General features: G+C 48.7%; 1 long non-coding RNA gene across 1 annotated transcript in view; it reads left to right on the top strand.

Moving 5' to 3' along the window:
* Nucleotides 1-5762, top strand: part of LOC144259942 (uncharacterized) — a 35083-nt gene extending 29321 nt beyond the window's left edge. The window contains exons 2-4 of the long non-coding RNA XR_013344959.1: nt 2981-3092; nt 4899-4982; nt 5527-5762. This is a non-coding gene — a long non-coding RNA (uncharacterized LOC144259942). The remainder of the gene's footprint in view (nt 1-2980; nt 3093-4898; nt 4983-5526) is intronic.
* The last annotated feature ends 238 nt before the right edge of the window (nt 5763-6000 follow it).

Raw genomic sequence — 6000 nt, forward strand, 5'->3', positions numbered from 1 at the left:
ATATTTGGAGGGCATTAGGCTCTGCTGCCAACAACATGTTGCTGATGACACTTTCATCAGATAAAACTAGTCCCACCAAAATGATGTCTCAACGCCTAAAAGAGATCAAATACTGAATGAAGAGTAACTGGGCTCAAACCGTACCCAAGCAAGACTGAAATGATGCTGCATGAAAGGGGGAAATGCTTTGAATAGCCACTCTTCCCCCACTACATCAAAAGCACCTGTGCGGTCCAGTTCCTGTCCAGGCCAACATTAATTCTACATGATCAGGTAGCAACAGTGATGAAAAAAAGCCTTCTTCTATCTCCTGCTTGCTTCCTGTTCCTGCCTCCTGGAAGAGGATCTGGCCACAATAACCCATGCATTTATCAACTGCAGATTAGATGGCTATAATTTACTGTATCTAGGGCTGCATGTGAAAGCAGTGAGGAGACTCCAGTTTGGCTGACTGCTTCCTCAGTGGGTTAGGTCTTCAAGAACACATCACCCCTGTGCTTAAGACCTTCTACCGGCACCTCTTCTTCTATTGTCCTTGATTCTGATCTTCAAAGCCATCAACAGGTCAGGACCCTGTTACATCAGCAAATGCATCTCTGTCCACAGTCTACTAAGAGAGCTGGGACAATGCAGCTTTACAAACATTAAGCAAGGAACTTTTTTGTGACCGTTTTAACACTGGTGACCAATCAAAAACACTTTTCTCACTCTACATGCTCTGCTGGATAGTTGTGATGGGTCACATAGTATCGCTTCTGTTCCTCAGTTGGATGAAGGCAAAAGCATTTCCACTGTGCATGTGTGATTTTTGAAATTTGCTTTTGGTTAACATTCAGGCCTGGAAAGGTTGGTTGTTTGAATGCTTAGGGAGCGTGAATGCACACAGCATGGCTGAGGTGAGTTTGTTAATAAACTCTAGCAATTTTTGTGCTGTATTTCCCCCACTCCACCTGAAACATTTGTAAAGGCAGAGGTTGGCATCGCTGAGGTTGTCCTGATTACAGAGAAGGGAACTAAGCCACTTTTCCAAGGCTCAGCAGGAAAGGAAAGGAGGCAACTGCCAGTGCTGTGCTGTTCAATGCTGCAGTGATGAGGAGAAATGGGGCTTCAGTCACTGCAACTGCTCGGGGGAAAATGTGACCTTAAATTAACAGAGGTTTTTGGTTAACTGGAGTTTGATAAATTGGGGCTACACTGCATATGGCAACATGGACTAATACAAGATTCTGGCAACATTTACAGTAGGAACTTTATTTTTCTCAAAATTGCTTTTGTTTTGTTGTGCCATTACCTATAAAAACGACTTTGCATATGTTTCCTTTCATCACGGCTCTTTTTAAAGCCTAAACAAAAGAACAGTAAGACAAATTATTCTGCAGGAGTGTATGAGTTGGCATAGAGTAATAAAAGGAGCCATTATGATCTGTCAGGCGACTACTTATTTAGGGACTTTTTAAACCACTGCTAATTGACTCACTAGAACAAAGCAGCTTCTTTGGAACAGATGGAGTTTATCGTGTAAATCATTTTTAAAAAAATGTTATGACCCTGTTTAAAGTATTTCAGACATAAATGGACAGTTAGAGTGTGGTATCATCTAAATGCATATTTACTGACATGATTCTATAGATACAGATTTAACATAACAAAAATAAAAACAGTTAGGGCCACAACCTGGTCCTTGTGCACAGCCAGATTTAACAGGAAGATGATGGGAAGCTGGGGGAACAGAATAACCCACCCCAAAATACAATGTGGAGCACCCACACAGCCCACTCCATTGGGCTACTGTGAAAGCTGCCACAGTGCTTTGTTCCATGGGCACAAGATGAACTTTCTACAGCATGCTCCTTCCCGCTCTACAGAACCATACTGGTTATGCAGCTGAGCATGAATTAGCTCAGCTCTCAGGCTGCTCTAGCTGATGGGGGAGAGCTGGATTGGTCCCCAGGGAGCCCCGGAATTCTGAGGCGCTGCACAGTCATCTTGACACCTATCCCCTCAAGCTATGCTGAGCTCAGCTTGGCCACAGTTAAAGATTGGGGCCCCAGAGCCCAACTGCTTCCTCATGTAACCTGATGGCAGAAAACATTCGTTCTCTAGAATCCTAACCCAGGAGGGGACAAAGTATTTAGAGAACCGAGGCTGCAGGAGAAATGAGAGATGAGGAAGAAAGATGGAAAGAGAAGTGGGAACCTGTGGCATGAGAAAGGAAAGGAGAGATGTGAGGTTGGGAAAAAAGAAAAGGAGGAAGAGGAACAGAGATAGACAGGCAAGTTTCGGGTGGGGGGAATTGGAGAGGGTGGGGAAATGTAAAAATGGGATTACTACTGGAAGAGAGATGGGTCAGAAAATAGAGTAGAAAGGAGACCAAGGAGGGACTGGCTAACAGAACATGGGAAGAGGGAGGGGGAGACCAAGTATGAAAATGACAACAAAGAATAAGAGGAAATATATTGCATTTCAAAGAAAAATAAAAGGCTACCTACAGGGGACCAGATTTTCAAAGCTATTTAGGTGCCTAAAGATGCAGATGGATAGCTAATGGAATTTTCAAAAGCCCCTAATCAGGCTAACCTCCTATGCATCACTAACGCCTATTGAATTTGAAAACCTGGCCCAGAATAAGAAGAGAAGAGCAAATAAGAAAAGACTGATCAGAGAGAGGGAAAACAAGAGACAGAAAAGACTAAAGACAGAATATGGTATGGAGGTAAAAAGGGATAAAGTATAGCCAAATCAGAACCAGTTTAAAATTTCCATATCTTACAGTGAGGAATAACCATATGGATTGCTACATGTGCTAAAACTTGTACTAAAAATATGGCATATGGTGCTCACAAGCATTAACAGACAATATAATGACAAGAACAATGCCAGTCTGGGATAATCCTGAACTATTCCAAGCACTTCAAGTGGATACCTCAGACAATGCATCTGCAGCATTTATAGGTTCAAAATATTGCTGCGTGTATTACAGGAGTGCCTACAACATGATTGGTACTGTACAGACTTCTGGGAAAGTACGGTCCTTGCTCTGAAGAGTTTCCAGTCTAAGAAGACAAAAACAGATGAAGGGTGGTGGGAGAGCGGTGAGTAGTCAGAGTGATGACTGGTACATTTTGCTAGTTCTTTTAGCTTCTGTGATAGACCCAGTCCAGTTGGGTACAGCAGAGTAGTCCTTATTGGGATCCAGGAAGTGGGCGGGCAAAGCCCACCCACTCCTAAGGATCCCCCCCCAGGCTAACGGGGGGAGGTCCACAGGACCTGGGAAACCAAATAATTACGGGGGACAACTAATGAACAACAGGGACAGGAGTGAGGTCAAAGGGTCAAACGAAGGGAACCGGACGGGGACACCGAGCAGAGAACCCCGGACAGCGCCCACTGCTCCTCAAAGACGTCAAGGGAGTCAGTGGACGCCGCCCAGAGGAACTCTGCCCAGAGGCGTGAACGGATGGAGGAGCAAAAGTAGGCCCCACAGTCACAGGAGACTCCATTGGCCAACCTCCTCACCCTGGTTTTATAGATGGTCACTTTAGCCAGGGCTAGGAGGAGGTTGACCAGGAGGTCCCGCGACTTAGTGGGGCCACGGACAGGGAGTGCATAGATAAGGAGGTGAGGGGAAAAGTGCAACCAAAATCTTAACAAAATATTCGTGAGGAGCCGGAATAGGGGCTGCAGCCTGGTGCACTCCAGGTAGATGTGCGCTAGGGTTTCCCTCACGCCGTAAAAGGGGCAGGTGTCCGGGATTGGCGTGAACCCACCAAGTACACGCCCGTGCTCACGGCCCCGTGAAGGAGCCACCAACTGATATCCCCGGCGGGCCTCGGAACCAAGGTGGAATATAGGCTGGCCCACCGGGGCTCCTCACCCTCTAGAGGTGGCAGGAGGTCCCGCCACTTTGTGTCAGGGTGGGACACGAGGGTGAGGACATACAGCAGAGTAGTCCTATTGGGATCCAGGAAGTGGGCGGGCAGAGCTCGTCCACTACGAAAGGATCCCCCCCCAGCCTAAGGGGGAGATCCACAGGGTCTGGAGAGCCAACTAATTACGGGGGACAACTAATGAAAAACAGGGACGGGAGTGCGGTCAAAGGGTCAAACGAAGGGAACCGGACGGGGATACCAAGCAGAGAACCCCGGACAGCGCCCACCGCTCCTCAAAGGCGTCAAGGGAGTCAGTGGATGCCGCCCAGAGGAACTCTGCCCGGAGGCGTGAACGGACAGAGGATCGGAAATAGGCCCCGCAGTCGCAGGAGACTCCATCAGCCGACCTCCTCAACCTGGTTTTATAGATGGCCACTTTAGCCAGGGCCAGGAGGAGGTTGACCAGGAGGTCCCGCGACTTAGTGGGGCCACGGACAGGGAGTGCATAGATAAGGAGGTGAGGGGAAAAGTGCAACCAAAATCTTAACAAAATATTCGTGAGGAGCCGGAATAGGGGCTGCAGCCTGGTGCACTCCAGGTAGACGTGCGCTAGGGTTTCCCTCACGCCGTAAAAGGGGCAGGTGTCCGGGATTGGCGTGAACCCGCCAAGTACACGCCCGTGCTCACGGCCCCGTGAAGGAGCCACCAACTGATATCCCCGGCGGGCCTCGGAACCAAGGTGGAATATAGGCTGGCCCACCGGGGCTCCTCACCCTCTAGAGGTGGCAGGAGGTCCCGCCACTTTGTGTCAGGGTGGGACACGAGGGTGAGGACATACAGCAGAGTAGTAGAAGGCAGATATACTGTCCACTGGATTAGCAATTTTCTGTTCCCTGACTGACCAGAGCAGGGGCTGCTCCAGGCTAATGAGAACACCTGACTCCAATTAACCTGCAAAGAATCAAGTGAGGCCATTAAGTTAATGTGAACACCTAATTCTAATTAAGGCCCTTCTGATATTATACAAAGGCACACTCCAGTCAGCCTGAGGAGACCCAGGGAGCCAGAGGAGAGGAAGTATGGCTGAGTAATGAAGACACCCTCAAGCCATTGGTAAGGGAGCCCTAAGGTAAGGGTGAAGAATAGAGAAGTGGGAGAGCTGTGGGGAAGTGGCCCAGGGAAATGTAGCAACTCTGGCAGTGAGAAGTCGGCTGCCAACAGCTGCTGCCATTAGGGTCCCTGGACCAGAACCCGGAGTAGAGTGGGCCCGGGTTCCCCCAAAACTGCCACTACAGAAACACCTCCTGGGAGGGGAAGATAGGCCCCTGTCAGGACAGGAGGCTTATTATGGAATAAGCCCATAGGGACAACAGAGACTGTGAGAGTTCTCTCACCAACCTCCTTGCTCGCTTATGATGAAAAGGGCTCAGTAGACTGTAACCCTGGCCCTAAAGAGAGAAGGGCTATGTGGAGGGTTGCAGTAGAGCCTCTGAGGCTAGCATAAACCACCTGGAAGCGTGGGACCCACAGGGACAGGGTTGGAGCTCTGCCACAATTTATAAATTTCTCCCAACTGCCCCTCTGCCTAGTAGAGGTCAGTTCTAATGTTTCTTTTCTCCTTCCCACTCCCTCCTCCTGATCTCCTATCTACCTCAAGAAAATGTTCGCTCAAATGCCTCTCACTTTCTGCCGGGGATCTGTCATCACCCCTGAGCGTGAGTTAACCAATCAGTCAGTTGGTAGAGCCAGAGCTCCAGATGACACCAGTGGACATCAATGGCTCATATCACTTCTTGTGATGTATGTGGGGAATTGAGAAATGTTGGCTGATGAAGTTGTTGAGAGGGTGAGTGGGCCAGGAGCACATATGGCCACTCTTCCCTCCCAACAGGCTCCTACTAACCCGCAACTAGTCCCCAGCAGTCGTAGTCCAGGTGATGTCATTTACTATAGTTTAAAATGTTCATTCAAGTTGGGAGCTGATGATGTCAGATGACTGAGGTCCTGAGAAGAACATCTCCCTTGCCCAGCTGTGTCTTACTGAAATCTGTACATGCAGTATTTCCCTCTTCTTCCTGTGGTCAGGGCACTTCTGGAGCCAGCTCCATGTGGATTGGGGCATAAATAGTCC

The sequence above is a fragment of the Eretmochelys imbricata genome, chromosome 2 (genome assembly GCF_965152235.1).
Source record: "Eretmochelys imbricata isolate rEreImb1 chromosome 2, rEreImb1.hap1, whole genome shotgun sequence".
In the NCBI taxonomy this organism is placed as follows: domain Eukaryota; kingdom Metazoa; phylum Chordata; order Testudines; family Cheloniidae; genus Eretmochelys; species Eretmochelys imbricata.